Genomic DNA, 21,904 nt, shown 5'->3' with positions numbered 1-21,904 from the left:
GTAATGTTTTGGATCCGTTTGATAATTTTAATTTGACCTGTAACCACATAAAATAATGGAATAATATTCATAGAAAAATTATATATATTGTTGAGTCAAGTTGACAAGGTATTTTCAAAGTACATCGAAAAAAAACACGTTGTGAAAAATAAGAAAATGAAAAAAATAATTAATATATTTGCCAAGTGTCTAGGGTTTGGGGCACTCGGCAAAGATGGGTTTATCGAGTACCGTGATCTAGCACTCGGCAAAAGAGAAAAAAAAACACTCGGCAAAGAACGTGCCACGTGTCCATCCGTTAATATGTTTGCCGAGTGTAAATCTGTCACTCGGCAAATAATTTCATTTTTTTTCTCTTCTGACCTTGAAACTTTTTCTACTCTCAACATACAAAATGTGGTATTCCATGTTAAATTTGGTATATTTTTGGATCTGTTTGCTATATTTAATTAATTAATTGCATTTCTAGGAATTGTTTAGTATAAGTCAAATTTGAACTGTAAGTGATTGAAATAGTAGAATAAAATGAGTAGAAAAAATGGTATTCATGTTATTGAGTCTAGTGTTAGGCCTTGCCCCGGAAATGAAAAGAAATTTCGAACATCTTGTTCAGAAAACACGACCACGAACGTGTGGCCGATTGGTTTTGAAATTCTAAAAAAGGTAAACGGAGTCTGTAACTCATGAGATTTGTCATAATGTGATGGTATCATACATGGAGGCTATGGAAAAAAGTTAAGAAGGTTTTGCACAATTTGTCACATATGATGTTTACAAACCGAAGCATCTCACAAGAAGAATCCTAGCGTTGAGATGGAATCGGTAAGATTTGGAGTCAAAGTGACAGTCGAATTGGGGTGTGACTTCAAAACTTTTTGTATAGGCAATAGAGAATATAGATTGTTTCATGTCAAATTTCGGTAATTTTTTGGATCCGTTTGATAATTTAATTTATTAATTGCAATATAGAATTTAATTGATATAAATTAAATTTGAGTTGTAACTGCATAAAATAATGGAATAATATTCGTAGAAAAATCATATATATATATATATTGTTTAGTCAATTTGAGAAGGTATTTTCAAAGTACATCGGAAAAAAACACGTTGTGAAAAATAAGAAAATGAAAAAAATAATTAATATATTTGCCAAGTGTCTAGGGTTTGGGGCACTCGGCAAAGATGGCTTTGCCAAGTGCCGTGATGTGACACTCGACAAATACACTTTTCCGAGTGTCCGAGATCTGACACTCGGCAAACCGTGTTTTTAGGGCGCGCATGAGCGCGAGTCCTTAGCGTTTTCTTCAACCGCCACCACCTAGCCGCCACCCAGCCTCACCCGATGCCGCCGTCGCCAGCCGCGCCGCCACTCCAATCCCCACCGCGCGCCACCCCGCCGCGCCTCTCCCTAGCCCTCCACGCCTCTCCCCGCCGCCGAGCCGCGCCGCCACACCCCGCCACGCCTCTCCCCACCTCTTCCCTGCCTCTCCCCGGGTCTTCCCGCCGCCGGGCCGTGCCGCCACCCCTGCCATGCCTCTCCCTACCCGTCCCCGCCCCTCCCGACCGCTAGGACCGTGTTGCCACCTCTCCCCGACCCTCCCCGCGGCCTTCCTGCTGTGGTCTCCCCCCTTCCCACCTCCTTCCCGCCGCCTCCACGCCTTTATTGGCCGCGGTGAGACCGCCCCACACCCTCCCCACTTTCTCCCGCCGCCCCCCCAACGCCTTTCTTGGCCACGGTGAGGCCGCCCCCACCCTCCCCGCCGCTCCGTGTCATGCTCATTTTGGAACCAAGGTAATTTCATTAGATTGGAGAAGAAAGAATTCATTGAAGTATTATGTAATGATTTGGAAATGACATCACTATATTCATGCAAATATGTAGGATAAACTACTCGACGTGTCACCTATCGCCGGCGACGAGAGGCTACTTCCCGTGGTAGTTCCGGGTTTTGCAAGGTATAAGCTGTGTATGCGGTTGTCGGCCATCATGTTGTTGGTCTGTTGCAGGTTGTGGTTACCTCACCATGTAGGGGAGGTGCTGCCAAAATTTATAATTGATACTATTATGTTCCTTTGTTGCAGGAGAGGCTATTGCACACATCATTCCCCATCGTCCTCGACTCGTCACTTTGCCCTACAGCAAGGTGAGGCATCCTACACCCCTCTTTCCGTATGATGTGAAATATAGGATGTTTGTATATCACGTAACCTAGCTAGGCATCTCCCGTTGGAAAGAGATACGGTTGGAAATATACAGATCTTTACATATCTATAATCGTATCTATTTCGAATTGTCCACGTTTTTTGGACAGCCCGAGGATGTGTAGATGGGGTTAGTTTCAATGCTCTACTCTGATCTGAGATAGAGTTTCGGCAGCATCTCCCTGTTGTTCTCTGGATACACAATCTCGCTGCTTGTATTTGTCAGGGGGAGGTGCTGCCGAAATTCTATCTCGGATAGGAGTAGAGCATGGAAACTTTCCCCATCTACACATCCTCAGGTGGATTAGGATCTATCTTCACCTATTAGAAAGTATAGGAACTTGTAGATGCAATTAATTTTTATATTACTTGCTGATATATTAGAGGATGAATGACCGTGAGTGGATGTACACGGGCCACTCTAGTCAGGGTTCGTTGACCAATGAATGGATTCAGAAGACCGATGTCAGTCCCTCCTCCTCAACCTGCTCCAAATACTCCACCCAACACTGTGAGTCACTTCACAACCTTATAATCACCGTTTCTAGTTTATGCAGAATCAATCTTTTCTCCTTTATGATGTGCGTATATTTCTAGTTTCTAATTTCTAGTTTATTTCTAGTTTGTAGTTAATCTTGTAATCATTATTTCGTTCTCAATCACTGTAACTTAGCTACTTTAAGTTTCCGCAGAATTAATCACTATTTCTAGTTGCTAGTTTATTTCTAATACTTGTATGTTTCGTTCTCAATCACTGTGAACAGTTTATCTCTTCTCCTTTGTGCAGTATCAATCAGCAGCATCGAATGAGCCTGGAGTAGGACACTCGCTCCACCATAGTCATAGTGACTCAAGTTAGATCAATAGATGTTGAGAGGCCTTATTAATGTATACTTGTGTGTTTCGAGTCTCTGTGAACCATGTACTTGTGATTCCGAAGTTTATTTGCATTTGTGATTGTGAAGTTCATTTGTATTTGTGATGTGTTGTCAATATATCTATATGAACTGGCTATGATGCCTATTGTGAACTATCTGTGATGGATGTGATGTATATTTGAATGTGGTACGTGGCTGTGACCGAACAAAATAAACTGGTTATATGTGGCAGCTTTGCCGGCAAAAGGGCTATTACACCCGGCAAAGAGGACGTGTGACAAAAATCTATACATGCTGGGCCTAAAATGGCCATCTTTGCCGAGTGTCTGGGCTGTGACACTCGGCAAACATGCCCTGTTTGCCGAGTGTCCAAGAAAAAACACATGGCAAACATGCGTTGCTTGCTGAGTGTATGGGCTGGGATACTCGGCAGCATGTTTGCCGAGTGTTTTTTCTGTGGACACTCAACAAAGGGCATGTTTGCTGAGTGCCCATGCCGTTAGACACTCGGCAAACGCGCCGTGACCATCTTCGCACCATCACGTTGCTTTTCTTTTTTGCCGAGCGTCGGTTTTAGCACTCGGCAAAGTCTTTGCCGAGTGCCCGATAAAAAACAATCGGCAAAGAAACTTTTGCCAGCACTGTGTATGCCGTGTACTGTTTGCCGAGTGTTTTTTGGGTTTCGCCGTGTGTCGTGGACACAAGGAAAACTTGGACATTGCGATAGTGGCTTAAGTGGGGGATTTGCTACGGGATCTCCTCGAACATGCTCAAAAATATCCTAGCACTAATTTGCCAATGAAATTTGCCTCAAATTGCACTGAAATCTTACGAACGACAATACCCCAAAAAATCACTAGAAAATTACATCAACCGCCAGCCCCTAGCTTCGATGCGAGTGTTGGTGCCCCACCCCGACCCCTGCAACGATAGGGAAGACAGCGCTCGGCTCTCCGATGGGGGTGGCGGCGCCCCGGCCCGACCTCCTGCGAACGAGAGAGAGGAACAGAGGACGGAGGGAAGAGAGAGAGTGGTCCGAGTGACACTCAGCTGAACCAAAGCAAACAGCACTCACACTGACCTGTTAGCAAATGAGCGCCACAGCAACACATGAGCGGTCCCCATATCAGCTAACGGGTACAAACAAATGAAGGCGGACCCGATAACATAATTAACACTTGTCCATTGCCGATCCAATGCGCCATGGCGTCGACTGACACAAATACAAGAAATTAGTCACCTGATAAGAAGCAAATCTGAAAAAATATCCTCTTCTCTATAGACTTTATTTGCGTGCTGCCTTGCTCTGAAGAATACAGATTACTAGCAATTCCTTGTTGATGCGCAATCCTATGGTTACTGTTCGTCACCAAGAATAGTCAAGATTCAAGACAAGAACAGAGTGGACTGTCGGAGATGATGCTGAAGCATGTGTGGGAGGTATGGCAGGAGTGGGCGATCCGCGTGCTGGTCCTGACCAGCCTGGCACTGCAGGTCTTCCTCCACTTCTCCGGCGGCCTGCGCAAGCGCGTGGCCGAATGGTGGCTGCGCATACCCCTCTGGCTGGCGTACCTCCTCGCCGACTACATCGCCATCTACGCGTTGGGCAACCTATCCCAGAACCAGAAGCTCTGCGACGGGTCTCGGGACGCTGAGATGCACGTCCCCATCTTCTGGGCCCCGTTCCTCATCCTCCACCTCGGCGGCCAGGACACCATCACGGCGTTCACCATCGAGGACAACGAGCTCTAGCTACGCCACTACCTCAGCCTCGTCTCGCGGTCGTCCTCACCGGCTACATCTACTAGAAGTCGCACCTGGGGGTCCGGCTCATGGTCCCGGCAATCATAATGTTCGTGGCCAGCGTGACCAAGTACGGCGAGCGGACGCTGGCACTCAGGGCAGCGAGCATGGGCAGCCTCCGCAACTCCATGCTCATGCCGCCAAACCCGGGACCCAACTACACCAAGTTCGTGAAGGAGTGTTGTTAATTTTGATCTTATCCGACTCGGTTCAACAGAGTCGGACTCCTCGATCGCTCCCTGATCGGGGGTGCCCAATCGAAGATGGTTTCCGGGCACCTGTCGTGCAGTGCTATAAACAGAAAGGTGGGGATCGGGAGCTCACATGTCGAGGTTGACTGTGCCCACTTGCCCACCTAACAAACCCTAGACCCGATCTACTAGGCACTGTAGCGGTAGGGAGCACCGCCACCACCTGCGCGCCCACTCACCGCCGACACCGCTGTCACCGGCCATGGCGAGCTCGTCCTCCAAGCCTGATGGTCGGTGTCTCTATCTCTCTCTCCCTCTCGGTTATTCTAGATTAGCCATGAGACATCTTGTTGATCTTACCCTAAGTTAAGTTAATTACCCACTAGATGAATCCCAATTGATCTTTGGATAGGTTAATTAAGTCAATGCTAAGCTATTTAAGTTCTATCAATGGTATCAGAGCCGTGAATTAGCGGCCATCTAGTTGGGGTCAGTAGTAGACTCGTGTTCTTGTTTTCCCCAAAGCAACATTAATAACTGAAGCAATTAAAAGGAGGGGATTTCAATCTCGAGTCAAAAATGGAAGAAAAATTTTAGAATTTTTTCTAAGACGGCGGCCGCCGGATCCATGCGACGATCGCCGGTAGCGCTCCGCCACAAAACCTAAGGTGACGGTCGCTGGATCTCGACCCAAGCAGAAGGGAAAGTGAGAAGAGAAAGGGGAAAGGGTTAAGGTATCTTACCTCTTGACCCGACGGACACCGGATCTGCTCCGGGAAGAGGCGACGGAGCCGTCACCATCAGGAAAGAGGGCCGCCGGTGAAGGGAATCCATCACCGGCCATCCTTCCCCTCTCACAGCGCTGCTCGACGCCGACGCGCTTACCCTCGGTTAAACGCGCTGCCGGCAAGTAGGCCTGCGGAAGGGGCCATCGGGCTCCGCTGTAGGCCTTGCTCCGCTAAGGGCCCCCTCGTAGCGCCGCTCGATGGGGCGCGCTCAACCTTGGGTGAACGCGTGCGCCAGCAAGTGGGCTTGTGGAGGGGGCCACTGGGCTTCGGTCCACCGCTCCGCTACGAGCTTTGCTCGCTTCGCTCGGCACCGCCGCTCACCGGTGCTCGCTCGCACTCGCTGCCGCAAGCTCTCCCGCACTCCAGCGGCTGCGCAAGGAAGGAAATGAGGTAGGGTTTGGCTGGGGCAGCAACGACCCGGGGGGGGGGAAGTTGTTCCTCCGGAAGCGGCGCGCGATCGTTCGATCAAGATGGACAGCCGAGATAAGCCGGGCCGGCTTTCGACCTAGGCGGGAGGGAGAATTCCCAGCCAGGCCAAGGTTGCGGCCTGGGGAGGCCTTCACGCGCGTCAGTGCTGCTGGGTCGGGTTGCTTCCTTGCGTGGGTCAGCAGAACAGTTCACTCAGGCCGAAGTTACGGCCTGCCAGGCGAAGCGGGCGCTCGCGCCGTTTTGGGCTGGGCCGTTTTCTTGAGCGGGCCGTATGAACATTAGACTTTGAGTCCTTTTCATTTTTTCTTTTCCAGCAAATTTTAGTTTTTTCCTGGAAATTGAATTATGGCTCAAATAAAATTAGTTTTGAGGAGTTTTTTTTGGGTAAAATCCACAAATTAAGTTTAAGGCTCAGTAAGCTTCCGCCGTGTTAAGTTTAAGATAAGTTGAATTTTTGGTATTATTTCGCCAATTTATGCATTAAGTTAAGGATTTTGATCTATTTTTCTAATTAATTTAGAACCAACGGGAAAATTTAATTAGAAAATAAGTAATTTTTCTAAGTATAATAATTTTATCTACTGACCAGTGTTGTTGATAAGGTTATTATAGTAGTAAGTTTTATTTTATCATTATTGATTGTATTTCTGCCCAACGATGATATAGAATTAATACTGAGAAGTTTCATATTTTATTTTGACCAACGTTGAATTAACTCAATTTTTTTTCTGAATTTTTGTTTTCAGGCAATCCTTTGAGTTATATCTCGTCCATAGAGCCCCTTAGTGGAGGGAATTACAACTCATGGAGAAGATTGAGATAGCGCTTGCGCTGTCAAATATTGATCTAGCACTGACTGTTGCTTGTCCCATTGCTCCTGTGGATCCTGTGACGGGTGAAAATGAGAGCAAAGAAGATTTCAACGCTCGAGTGCGTGATCATGCACCAATTAGAATGAAGTACGATCTTGATCGTGCGCACTGGGATCAGTCGAACCACAAGTGCTTGATGGTGATTAAGAGCTCCATTGTGGAGGTTATAAGGGGAGCAATCCCAGAGTGTACCACTGCTAGAGAGGATCTCAGCAAGATGGAGAGTCAATTTACTGTCTCTTCAAAGGATTTTGCAAGCACTCTCATTAAGAGGCTTGTTACTGAGAAATACACTGGTGGTGGGGTAAAGGAGCACATTTTAAGGATGCGTAACATGGCATCTAAGCTTAAGCCTATGGAGATGGGGCTCAGTGATGAGTTTCTAGTCCATTTGATCTTTGCCTTCCTACCTAAATAATTTGAGGCTTTTGTTGTTAACTACAACTCACAGCCTGACAAGTAGGGCATTGAAAAACTTATTGCCATGTGTGCAAGAAGAGGAGAGAATTAAGGGCTCACGTGGTGATCTATCAACTACACAAGGCAAAATAAGAAGAGGAGTTATTATAATAAGAATTCTAAGCCACAAGGAAAACCTTAGTGGGACAATACCTCCTCTTCTAAGGCATAAGGAAAGGCTCCACAGAATGATCACCATCAGAGATCAAATCATGAAGGAGTGGTGGACAAGGACACTTGCAAGTGGTGCAAGAAGAAGGGACACTATCAGAAGAATTGTGTGGATTTCTTGAAGCATCTGTGTAAGAAAGGTGAGGACCTTATTACATTCGTAGATGAGTCCTTGTATTTAAGTTTTGCAAAATCTACTTGGTGAATTGATTCAGGTGCAACTATTCATGTTGCAAATTCATTACAGGGATTTCATACGAGGAGGACCCTGCAAAGAGGAGAAAGAACCATTAAGGTAGCAAATGGCGTCGAAGCTAAAGTTGAAGCCATTGGGCCATTGGAGAACTCCCATTAGAATTAATTGATGGTTTTGTACTTCATCTACAAGATGTTCTCTATGTACCCTCTTTGCATAGAAATTTAATAAGTGTCTCGCGCTTAGACAGTGATGGATTTGCTTGTCACTTTGGTAATGGACAATGTAAGATTAAGTTTAATAACAAGTGTGTTGGTCTTGTCTTCAGACAAGACGAGTTTTATTTGCTATCACTTGGTGAGAATGTGAATGTTGTAAGCGCTGAGAACGTGAATGCCTCCTCGTCTATGAATCTAAGAAATAAGTGGAAAAGAATTGATGACGTATCTTCGAAATTATGGCACTGTTGTTTAAGCCATATTTCGAGGGGGAGAATTGAACAATTAATTAAGGAATCAATTCTTCCGCCCTGAGAATTTTCAGATTTAGAGCAATGCATCGATTGCATTAAGGGAAAGTGTGTGAAGAAAATTAAGAAAGACGCCAAACGAAGCGTAGGAATTTTAGTCTATGGTCCATTTTCTGTGACATCAATGGATGGTTATGATTATTTATAACATGCACAGATGAATATTCACGTTATGGCTATATTTATCCAATTAAGGAACAATCAAAAGCGTTGAATAAATTTAAGATATTTAAGGCTGAAGAAAATCAGCATAATTTAAAGATTAAGATAGTAAGATCCGATCGGGGGGGGGGGTACTACGGTTGACATACCCATATGGCGAAGTTTCTAGACCTTTTACAAGGTTCTTGCAGGAAAATGGCATAGTTGCATAGTACTCCGTACCGGGCGAGCCTCAGCAGAACGAAGTAGCTAAAAGACGCAATCGTACTTTAATGGATATGGTGAGAAGTATGATAAGTTACTCCACTTTACTAATTAATTTGTAGATGGAGGTATTGAAAAACCACCATTCACATTCTTAATGAGGTTCCCAGTAAATCGGTGTCTAAAACACCATATGAGTTGTGGACTGGAAGAGAACCCTCACTGAACTATTTGCGTGTGTGGGGCTGTCCGGCTGAGGCTAAAGTATTTAACCCAAATATTGGGGAACTGGATCCTAAGGCAGTCAGTTGCCACTTCATTGGCTATCCAGATAAGTCAAAAGGTTATCGGTTCTACTGTCCTGACAGACATACTAAGTTTGTAGAAATAAGACACGCCATCTTTTTGGAGGATGAGATGATTAGACGGAGCATGGTAGCCCGACAAATTAGCCTTGAGGAGAAGCGGGTATACGTACCCACTCCGATGATTTAGGAACCATTTTTCTCAATACCTGTTGCTGCTACACCGATAGTGTAGGACACTATAGTAACAACACCTGTTGTTAGTTCTCCCGTGGTAACAACAAATGAAGATGAGGAACCTATCCTTCAAGATCCTATAGAACCTGTTGTCACACATGAGGAAGAGCTGCAACAACCCCATATGGAAGATGTGCCAAATGTTAAGGCCCCTTAGAAGGTCTCATAGAGTTAGAAAACCAACTATTCCTATTGACTACGAAGTCTATGTTAGTGAAGAAGTTCAAATGGAGGGAGATCCCACCTCAATTGAAGAAGCCATGAGAAGCGCTCACTCATCGAAATGGCTTGAAGCTATGGAAGATGAAATGAGATCTATGAGTAGCAATAAGGTCTGGGACTTAGAAGAAATTTCTAAAGGAGTCAAGACAGTAGGCTATAAATGGGTCTACAAAACAAAATGTGACTCCAAAGGAAATGTGGAAAGATATAAAGCGCGACTTGTGGCAAAAGGCTTCATGCAAAGAGAAGGAATAGATTATAATGAGATATTTTCTCCAGTCTCATGTAAGGATTCCTTTAGAATCATAATGACTTTAGTGGCGCACTATGACTTATAATACATCAAATGGATGTAAAGATGGCATTTCTCAACAAGGATTAGGATGAATATGTTTACATGGCACAACCCAAAGGTTTTGTCGTGGATGTATGGGATGTCACCTGAAGAAATCCATTTATGGATTAAAACAAGCCTCCAGACAGTGGTATTTGAAGTTTGATGAAACAATAAGAAAATTTGGGTTTAATGAGAATAAGGAGGAAAATTGTGTTTATGCAAAGTTCAAGAATAGGAAATTCATTTTCCTCATCCTATATGTAGATGACATCTTAGTCGCTAGTAGTGATGTTAATCTGCTATTGGAGACGAAGAAGTTTTTGTCCTCGAATTTTGATATGCAAGATCCCGGTGAAGCTTCATTCATTTTAGGAATTGAAATTCACCAAAATAGAAGAAAAGGGGTTTTAGGATTATTGCAAAAGGCATACTTGGAAAAGATTCTAAAGAAATATAGTATGCATGTGAGTAAACCTACGCCTGCTCCCATAGTCAAGGGTGCTAGATTTAGGAAATTTCAGTGGCACAGGAACCAATACGAGATCGATTAAATGAAAGCGGTTCCATATGCTTCAGCTATCGGAAGCATAATGTATGCTCAAGTATGTACACGTCCTGACTTAGCTTTTGTGACTGGGATACTTGGCAGATATCAGGATAATCCAGGAATAGATCACTGGAGCATGGTAAAGAAGGCACTGCACTATGCAGAAGGCACGAAAGGCCTAATGTTAATGTACAGAAGAAATGATTCTCTAGAAATAGAAGGGTACTCAGATTTAGATTTTGCGGGAGATGTAGACGATAGAAAGTCCATGTTAGGTTATGTATTTACTCTCGCAGGTGGAGCCATATCGTGGAAAAGCTCGAAGCAAACCGTCATTGTATTGTCCACAATGTATGCCGAGTTTGTAGCATGTTTTGAGGCTACGGGATAGGCAAAATGGCTAAAGAAATTTATACTCGGGTTGAAAGTGGTAGACAACATTCAAAAGCCACCTAAGATGTACCGCGACAATGAGCCAGCAGTGTTTTATGCTCACAACAATAAGTCAAGTGGTGCTGTCAAATACATTGACATCAAGTTTTATGTTGTGAAAGAGAAAATTCAGGATCATATCATTAGTCTAGAGCATATAAGAACAAAGAAAATGCTTGCAGATCCGCTCATGAAAGGCTTACTACCCAATATGTTCAGAGAACACTTAGCCGGTATGGGTTTACGGGAAAGCCTATGATCCCTGGATACTAAGGGCCCAAAATAAGAATCTGTTTCAAAATAGAAAGGTGTATTGTAGCTGTTGAATCTGATAGTACGTAACCGATGATTGTGACGAGGCATGCTCTATACACTGATCTATGATGAAATGGGTGCTAAGTTAAATATTTCAAGTTTAAGACTAAGCTTAAGTATAAGATGAGATCAAGATGGAGAATGTTAGTTTTGATCTCATCCAACTCGGACCAACGACCGAATCGGACTCCTTGATTGTTGGATGTATGCCCTAGAGGCAATCATAGAGATGGTGATATTCCATTTGTATCCATGATTTGTATATTGTGTTCATTGAATATCCATTAAAGGCTACTTGAATTGATTTGCAATTATGTGAATTGTATGTGAAACTCTTTACTTGTATGGTTATTCTAAAGTTGTCCCTAGTCGGAGTTCATGTGAGGACACACATGAATATTAGACTAGCACATTTATTAGTTGATGACTATGTTTCACAAGTCATGGACATGGAGATGTTGAACTAATAATGTGGACACATGTGGAGACATGTGTTAGGACTGACCCAACACGAGAAGTAGTTCTCTCTTTAAACAACATATACGCTTTGTCCTTAGACCTGAGATTGTCGCATGTATTCTAGATGTGGATCGACCTACTTAGGGGCTATCAAACGCTACGCCGTAACAGGGTAGTTATAAAGGTAGCTTTCGGGTTTGTCAAGAAGCATGCTATGAGACATGGTCAATCAAGATGGGATTTGCCCCTCTCTGATTGAGAGTGATATCTCTGGGCCCCTCGAGTGATCGGATCCGAAAATGCATGGCCATGCTACGTACGGTTAAGAGTTAACCTACAAAGGGATTCCGAATCACAGGATCGAGAAAGAGCGGTCAGCTTGAAGCTAGACCAAATATCGTGAGGCAAAGGGAATAGCATGTATATTATGTTGTGATGGTTCGTCTGATATGATCTTCGTATGCGTATAGGAGTTGGCACGTCTTGCTAGAGGCCGCTACCGACTATTGGGCCGAGTAGGAGTACTCGGGCCATGTCTATACGTATCCGAACCCATAGGGTCACACACTTAAGGGGCTGGAAGCCCAATTCGGATCTGATCCGAGTTGGATTAGGTTTAGGAGTGCTAATGGGCCTCGGATCCAGAGGCCCATCAGGAAACTCTATAAATAGAGGGGTGGGGGCGCCCTAGGGTTTTACACCTTTTGGCTGAACACACTTGCCGCGCCTCCCACGCCCTCGCCTGTTGCAACTCGCGGATCTAGCAGTCCGGCTTGCGACGCTTCCTCCCTGCACGTGTGGATACCTTGGAGGTGTTGCGCCTGCAGCACTTGGACGAGCCATCGACGAGCCGCCAACGAGCCACGACGAGCCGACGACGAGCCGCGGCACCGGAGGCGATCTTGTTGTGCACGTGGACGAGCTGCTGAGGAGCCGCTGAACGTGATCGACTACGTACGACTACGTTGTTCGACTACGTACGACTACGTGATCGTCTTCACTGCACCGACGCATATCTACATCTTCCGCACCAGTAGTGCGTCGAGTGGTAATCCCGTGATCCTTATACGGCAGTTCTTCCTGGTTATACGCGGTAGAAATTTTGATTTGCGCTAGCGTAGCCTACCTCGTATCCCAACAGTGGTATCAAGAGCCTTAGCTGCTTAGTTTTGGATTCGGGATGTGTGCATATGGAGATATGCGAGTTTTCTGTTTGATCTATGTCCTGGTTTTGTGCCCTTGCTGCAATGGTAGTGTAACGACATACTCCTACCGGTCGGTTTCCGCCATCGGAGTTAAGTGATACACGTAAATCCAGTTGCAGTGAGGGAAGATCAATATGATTGGTCAAATCGAGATCCAGGGTCATACGCCAGGCGCATTAGATGTGCAATAGTAGATGTGATCTACTGCCGGGGTCGGGATTTTGCCGTATGCGTATGCTTCGGTAAATCAGCCGTAACTTTTCGGTACGATCTCGGATCGAGGCGATTTCTATACGAAAATTGATCTACAGAAAAAGTTACACGTGAATTTCAACCGCTTCGCCGTTTTCGGCGAAATTAGATTTGCCAAATTCGGCTTGGAAGATAGAGTTTCGGGCCTCCCAAGTTTGGAACGTTAGGACGCCTAACTCTATTTTGCAGGATGTATGCATGTATCTTGTGATCAGTATGGCCTCCTTGTGTATGTGATGCATGTGTGTAACTCATTCGTGACCTGCGTGTCGCGCGTACGGCAACACGGCAGGAGCCATATGTGTTGTCACTTTATTGTATTTAATGGTCTGCATACCAATCTGTGATGATCCAAGCAACTATGTAATCTTCATTACTAGATTCTTTACTAGCTATTAGGCGTAATAGCATGTTCTAGTTCTTGGAGGACTCATCACCAGGAGGATGGCGCACATAGAACATGGAGATGGAGATCACCATGGTGAACAGCTTCTATGGAGATGGAGATCACCATATGAAAACGGGCCATACTGTGTCACAACTGTGTGAATGCTATTTTGATTTATGTTTTACTTTCTGCATGCTGTGATGTTAGAAGTAGAACGATCCCTTACAAAGTTTAAGTTAGTATGCCCTCCCAACTAAAACTTGCACCGTCCCATGTCTTGTACAATTAGTGGTGGGTCTATGAAATTAGGGTGCCACTAGTTTTCCTTGACTAGACGGGTTTGTGTCGGACACTTACACGCATAAGGGTTGGTTTGCTTAACAAGGTTATCTTAACGGTTAAGGACCTTGGGGCATAAAGGTTGGGCGCCGAGACATAGAGATGTCACCCAACAACAGGAGTCATATGTGATATGATTAGCAAAAGTTGCTTACCGATCTACCTCGTTTGCTAGCGGTGATGCTAAAGCTCACTAGTAGACTTGTTAGTTGTGGATCCTGAATCACTAAGTTTCAATAGAGGGATATTGATTTTAGTGGGAGTAGATTCTGTTAAAATAGTTTAATGTAATTTGCTCTATCATGGATACGTTTGTCTTAGTGTATTTTGCATTACTTTTGTTGTAGATTAAATGGCACCTAGCAACACCACCGCATCGTTTGCTTTGCGTTCGGTCCTTGAGAAGGACAAGTTGAATGGAACAAACTACTCGGATTGGATCCGTAACCTGAGAATTGTTCTCAGGGCTGAGAAAAAGGAAGATGTTCTAGACACCCCACTACCACCAGTACCTGCTGATGATGCATCTGCTGCCGTTAAGGCTGCTTACAAGAAGGCATTTGATGCTAATCTTGAGGTAAGCTGCCTTATGCTTGCTTGCATGGAACCCGAGCTGCAGATGCAGTTCGAAACAAATCATGAGGCTTACGATATGATCGTGGCGCTCAAGGACATGTTCCAGACACAGGCTAGGACCGAAAGGTTCAATGTGTCCAAAGCCTTTCTGGAGTGCAAGTTAGCAGAAGGCGCAGCAGTAGGACCACATGTAATCAAGATGGTTGGTTACACTCAGCGATTGGAGAAGCTGGGCTTCCCAATGGGCAAAGAGTTGGCCACTGACTTCATTCTCTCATCTCTTCCGCCTAGCTATGGGAACTTCATCTCGAACTACCATATGCATGGGACGGAGAAGGGTCTGAATGAGCTGTGTGGTATGCTCAAGACAGCAGAGGTAGACATTAAGAAAAGCGCTAGTACCAGCCATGTGATGGCTGTACAGAACAAGCCTACCTTCAAGAAGAAGGGCAATTCTTGGAAGAAGAAGGGTAAGGCTGGAGTGTCCAAGCCAAACCCAACGCCCAAGGCTAAAGCTGGACCTGCTCCAGATAAAGAGTGCTTTTACTGTCATGAACTTGGTCACTGGAAGAGAAACTGCAAGCAGTACCTAACTTCGTTGAAGAACGGCGGAAGTAAGAGTACTTCTACCTCAGGTACGCTTGTTGTTTATGTTATAGACAACATATTTCTAGCTGATACAGTTATTAATTCTTGGGTATTTGATACCGGATCGGTTGCTCATATTTGCAATTCGATGCAGGGAATGATAAAAAGTAGAAGCGTGGAAAGAGGAGAAGTTGATTTCCGCGTGGGCAATAATGCAAGAGTTGCTGCTTTGACCGTCGGGACGATGCAACTCCACCTCCCGTCAGGATTTATTATGGAGTTGAATAATTGTTATTTTGTTCCTAGTTTAAGTCGAAACATTTTATCTCCTTCATGTTTGATGAAGGATGGTTATTCATTTGCGAGTGAAAACAATGGTTGTGTGATCTCTAAGAATAATATGTTTATGGCTTTTGCACCCATTGTGAATGGATTGTTTGTTTTAAATCTTGATGGTTCACCTGTCTGTAATGTAAGTGCTAAAAGGCCTCGGCCTAATGATTTGAGTCCTACCTACTTGTGGCATTGTCGTTTGGGTCATATAAGTGAAAAGCGCATGAAGAAGCTCCATTCTGATGGACTTCTAACTTCGTTTGATTTTGAATCATACGAGACATGTGAGGCTTGCTTGCTAGGCAAGATGACCAAGATGCCTTTCACAGGATTTCCTGAGAGAGCAGTAGACTTGTTGGAACTCGTACATAGTGATGTATGCGGACCAATGAGCACGACGGCTAGAGGAGGATTCCAATACTTCATAACTTTCACTGATGATTTTAGTAGATATGGCTATGTCTACTTGATGAGGCACAAGTCTGAAACCTTTGAAAAGTTCAAGGAATTTCAGAATGAAGTTGAAAATCAGCGTGGCAAGAAAATTAAGGCCTTACGATCTGATCGTGGAGGCGAGTATTTGAGCCACGAGTTTAGCAATCATCTAAAGAGTTGCGGAATTGTTCCACAACTTACGCCGCCTGGAACACCTCAGAGAAACGGTGTGTCCGAGCGACGTAATCGAACTTTGTTAGACATGGTTCGATCAATGATGAGCCAGTCGGACCTACCGTTGTCATTTTGGGGATACGCTCTAGAAACAGCAGCTTTCACACTAAATAGGGTACCATCTAAATCCGTAGTTAAGACACCATATGAGATATGGACTGGAAAGGTTCCTAGTCTGTCTTTTCTAAAGATTTGGGGATGTGAAGTGTTTGTCAAGCGACTTCAGTCGGACAAGATCACACCCAAGTCGGATAAGTGCATTTTCGTGGGATATCCAAAGGAAACTTTGGGATATTATTTCTACAACCGATCAGAAGGCAAAGTGTTTGTCGCTCGGAACGGGGTTTTCCTAGAGAAAGAGTTTCTCAAAGGAGAAAAGAGTGGAAAGACAGTGCATCTTGAAGAAGTTCAAGATGAGCCAATCGGGCAAGAATCAATGAGTGATGCTAACGTAGCAGAACAAGTTGAGATGCCCATGGCAAGAGAAGCACCGCCACAACCACGAAGGTCGGCAAGGCTCCGCGAAATGCGGGAAATATTATTGTTGGACAATGATGAGCCTGCGACATATGCAGAAGCAATGATGGACCCAGACTCCGAAAAATGGCAGAGTGCCATGCAATCCGAAATAGAGTCCATGGGAGACAATCAAGTTTGGAACTTGGTTGACCCGCCTGATGGTGTTAAAGCCATAGAGTGCAAGTGGATCTATAAGAAGAAAAAGGACATGGATGGAAATGTTCACATCTATAAAGCACGACTTGTCGCAAAAGGTTTTCGACAAGTTCAAGGAGTTGACTACGACGAGACCTTCTCGCCCGTAGTGATGCTTAAGTCCATTCGGATTATTCTAGCTATAGCTGCATATTTCGATTATGAGATATGGCAGATGGATGTCAAGACAGCTTTCCTGAATGGAAACCTAGCTGAGGACGTGTATATGATACAGCCCGAGGGTTTTGTCGATCCGAAAAATGCTGGAAAGGTATGTAAGCTTCAGAGATCCATTTATGGATTGAAGCAAGCATCTAGGAGTTGGAACATTCGTTTTGATGAAGTGGTCAAAGGGTTTGACTTCACCAAGAACGAAGAAGAGTCTTGTGTTTACAAGAAGGTTAGTGGGAGCTCTGTAGTATTTCTAATCTTATATGTGGATGACATATTACTGATTGGAAATAACATTCCTATGCTTGAGTCCGTAAAGACTTCACTGAAAAATAGTTTTTCGATGAAGGACTTAGGGGAAGCGGCATATATTCTGGGCATTAAGATCTATAGAGATAGATCGAGAAGGCTTATAGGTTTGAGCCAAGATACTTATATTGACAAAGTGTTGAAGCGGTTCAGCATGGAAGAGGCAAAGAAAGGGTTCTTGCCTATGTCACATGGCATACATCTCAGCAAGACTCAGTGTCCTTCGACTGCTGATGAGCGGGATCGCATGAGTAGAGTACCATATGCCTCGACTATTGGATCTATCATGTATGCAATGATAAGTACTCGCCCAGATGTTTCATATGCGCTAAGTATGACAAGCAGACACCAATCTGATCCAGGTGAGAGTCACTGGACAGCGGTGAAAAACATTCTTAAGTACTTGAGAAGGACTAAAGATATGTTCCTCGTCTATGGAGGTCAGGAGGAGCTCGTTGTAACAGGTTACACCGATGCTAGTTTCCAAACCGACAGAGATGATTCAAAGTCACAATTAGGATTTGTGTTCACACTGAATGGTGGTGCTGTTAGTTGGAAGAGTTCCAAGCAGGAGACGGTGGCCGATTCTACGACGGAAGCCGAGTACATCGCGGCTTCGGAAGCCGCGAAGGAAGGTGTTTGGATTAGGAATTTCCTCATTGAGCTTGGTGTGTTCCCGAATGCGTCCAGCCCATTGAATCTCTACTGTGATAACAATGGGGCAATTGCGCAAGCAAAGGAGCCAAGGAACCACCAGAAGAACAAACACGTAATGCGGCGATTTCATCTCATTCGAGACTTCATTAACCGGGGTGAGATCAAGATATGCAAAATACACACGGATCTGAACATTTCTGATCCGTTGACAAAACCACTCCCGCAGGCTAAGCATGATGCGCATGTAAGAGCTATGGGTATTAGGTACCTTCTAGATTGACTCTAGTGCAAGTGGGAGACTGTTGGATGTATGCCCTAGAGGCAATCATAGAGATGGTGATATTCCATTTGTATCCATGATTTGTATATTGTGTTCATTGAATATCCATTAAAGGCTACTTGAATTGATTTGCAATTATGTGAATTGTATGTGAAACTCTTTACTTGTATGGTTATTCTAAAGTTGTCCCTAGTCGGAGTTCATGTGAGGACACACATGAATATTAGACTAGCACATTTATTAGTTGATGACTATGTTTCACAAGTCATGGACATGGAGATGTTGAACTAATAATGTGGACACATGTGGAGACATGTGTTAGGACTGACCCAACACGAGAAGTAGTTCTCTCTTTAAACAACATATACGCTTTGTCCTTAGACCTGAGATTGTCGCATGTATTCTAGATGTGGATCGACCTACTTAGGGGCTATCAAACGCTACGCCGTAACAGGGTAGTTATAAAGGTAGCTTTCGGGTTTGTCAAGAAGCATGCTATGAGACATGGTCAATCAAGATGGGATTTGCCCCTCTCTGATTGAGAGTGATATCTCTGGGCCCCTCGAGTGATCGGATCCGAAAATGCATGGCCATGCTACGTACGGTTAAGAGTTAACCTACAAAGGGATTCCGAATCACAGGATCGAGAAAGAGCGGTCAGCTTGAAGCTAGACCAAATATCGTGAGGCAAAGGGAATAGCATGTATATTATGTTGTGATGGTTCGTCTGATATGATCTTCGTATGCGTATAGGAGTTGGCACGTCTTGCTAGAGGCCGCTACCGACTATTGGGCTGAGTAGGAGTACTCGGGCCATGTCTATACGTATCCGAACCCATAGGGTCACACACTTAAGGGGCTGGAAGCCCAATTCGGATCTGATCCGAGTTGGATTAGGTTTAGGAGTGCTAATGGGCCTCGGATCCAGAGGCCCATCAGGAAACTCTATAAATAGAGGGGTGGGGGCGCCCTAGGGTTTTACACCTTTTGGCTGAACACACTTGCCGCGCCTCCCACGCCCTCGCCTGTTGCAACTCGCGGATCTAGCAGTCCGGCTTGCGACGCTTCCTCCCTGCACGTGTGGATACCTTGGAGGTGTTGCGCCTGCAGCACTTGGACGAGCCATCGACGAGCCGCCGACGAGCCACGACGAGCCGACGACGAGCCGCGGCACCGGAGGCGATCTTGTTGTGCACGTGGACGAGCTGCTGAGGAGCCGCTGAACGTGATCGACTACGTACGACTACGTTGTTCGACTACGTACGACTACGTGATCGTCTTCACTGCACCGACGCATATCTACATCTTCCGCACCAGTAGTGCGTCGAGTGGTAATCCCGTGATCCTTATACGGCAGTTCTTCCTGGTTATACGCGGTAGAAATTTTGATTTGCGCTAGCGTAGCCTACCTCGTATCCCAACATTGATCACGCCCTGATAGGGGCGCCCAACCGAAGATGGTTGGCAGGCCCCTGTCGAGCAGCGCTATAAAGAGAAAGGTGAGGGCCGGGGCACGCACGCCGAGGTTGACCGTGCTCACTCGCCCACCTGACAAATCCTAGACCCGATCTACTAGGTGCTGTAACGGCAGGAAGTACCGCCGCCACCTGTGCCGCCCACTCACCGCCCATGGTGAGCTCGTCTTTCAAACCCGATGGTCGGTGTCTCTATCTCTCTCCCTCTCAGTTATTCTAGAGTAGCCATGAGACATCTTGTTGATCTTACCCTAAGTTAAGTTAATTACCTACTAGATGAATCCCAATTGATCTTTGGTTAGATTAATTGAATCAATGCTAAGCTATTTAAGTTCTATCAAGTGCCAGTCGCGGACGGGCGCTGGGCTGGTGGCCAAGATCGTCATCGTGCCGGAGCGGCCCCCCGACGACGATACCCACGTCGAGGTAAGGCGTTTGGAGTACGGCGACCTGGTGTGGAGCGCGCACCGGCTCTTCCACACCTTCCGCCGCCTCTTCGTCGACCTTATCCTCAGCTTCCAGGACCGCATCGACAGCCTCGCCTTCTTCCGGAGGCTGTAGATGGAGCAGGCCTTCAAGGTCGTGGAGATCGAGCTGGTGCTCATGTACGAGTCCATCCACTCTAAGGCCCCCGTGATCCACGGCTGGCTCGGCCGGGGCCTCCGCGTCTTCACCCTCGCCGCGCCGGTCGTGTCGCTTGTGCTCTTCGCGCGCGCCGCCGGCGACATGCGAGGCTACGCGCGCGTCGACGTCCACATCTCCTACGTGCTCCTTGGCGGCGCCGTCTTCTTGGAGACCTACGCCATCCTCCTCATGGTCATCTCCCCCTGGACCTATGCCGACCTGCGAGCCAGCGAGCGGCTCCGGCCGGCGCCTAGGGCGGTGCTCTGGCTCATCAAGCTCTTCCAGCCGGAGACTAGGCCAAGGTGGTCGAACCGGATGTCGCAGTACAACCTCATCAGCTACTGCCTCAACGACGAGCCCCGCTGGTACAAGGGGCTCATGGAACGGCTGGAGTGGCGGTGGAACTTCCGTGTGAAGACGATGTGGGACAGCTGGAGGTACACGAAGAAGATCACCGTGCCGAAGGATCTCAAGCGGCTCGTCTTCGATCAGCTCAAGAGCAAGGCGAACAGCACCATGGACCTCAAGAGCTACCAGAAGCTCGGCGAGCACCGGGCCAGTGGGCGCTCCAGCGCAAGGGCCAGACGGCCTGTACCAGCAGCTGGGGTGGAGCGTCGACTGCGAGTTCGACGACAGCATCCTGCTCTGGCACATCGCCACCGACCTCTGCCTCTACGCGAGCAAGGACGACACCTAGCAGAAGCAGCGGTGATGATATCCATCTGCATGCTCTACCTCCTGGTGATGCGCCCGTTTATGATGACAGTGAGCATCGGGCAGATCCGGTTCGGCAACACCTGCGCGGAGGCCAAGGGCTCCTTCCGGCGAGCAGACGAGGCCGGGGACGAGGCCGGCTGCGTGGAAAGGCTCCGCGCCGTGGACACGTCCATCGTGGAGCCGCGGGACGTCAAGGGGGACCGGAGCAAGTCGGTGCTGTTCCAGGCGTACAAGCTCGCCCAGCAGCTGCTGGAGCTGGAGGGCGCCACGGAGGCCAAGCGGTGTCGGCTCGTCGCCAGCGTGTGGGTGGAGATGCTCTGCTACGCCGCCGGCAAGTGCAGCGGCAGCGCCCACGCCAGGCAGCTTAGCCAGGGCGGCGAGCTGCTCAACTTGGTCTGGCTGCTCATGGCGCATTTCGGCGTTGGCGACCAGTACAGGGTCGAGTCCGGCCACGCCAGGGCCAAGCTCGTTGTTGATAGATAATATAAAACACGCCGGCAGCTGGGTTCGCCGGCGGGCGGCCTGATCGCTAATGGTGGGGAAGTGACCGAGACGGTCGAAGTGAAGGCCTTCATGCTCGACAACAACAAGAGTCCCCAGCATACGGCTGACGACCTCCTCTGTCTTGGCACAATACATGCATGCACATTTTTATAAGAATTCAGTAAGGCTCCGATTTGGATCCCCTCGTTTTGAAGGAATTGGAATCTATACTATTTATATCTTGGAATGTGACATTCCACAACTTTCCAAAGTTTACATATAAGTCCTATCTTAAACTCATAGAGGTGGGAGATGGAAAGATTCTATAGATCCTCATGCTATGTTTCTAATGTGCAACTTATAGCACGCTATTCGACTCGCTTCCC

General features: G+C 46.4%; 1 non-coding gene across 1 annotated transcript; it reads left to right on the top strand.

The window, feature by feature from the left end:
• Window positions 1–4,496: 4,496 nt before the first annotated feature.
• Window positions 4,497–21,586, top strand: LOC117834404 (uncharacterized). The gene is made up of 3 exons (XR_011899073.1): window positions 4,497–5,061; window position 5,101; window positions 20,037–21,586. It is a non-coding gene; the product is annotated as an uncharacterized protein (transcript).
• The last annotated feature ends 318 nt before the right edge of the window (window positions 21,587–21,904 follow it).

The sequence above is a fragment of the Setaria viridis genome, chromosome 8, assembly GCF_005286985.2.
Source record: "Setaria viridis chromosome 8, Setaria_viridis_v4.0, whole genome shotgun sequence".
NCBI lineage: Eukaryota > Viridiplantae > Streptophyta > Magnoliopsida > Poales > Poaceae > Setaria > Setaria viridis.
Note: the sequence above shows the minus strand (reverse complement) of the source record. Positions and strands in the feature narration are given on the sequence as shown.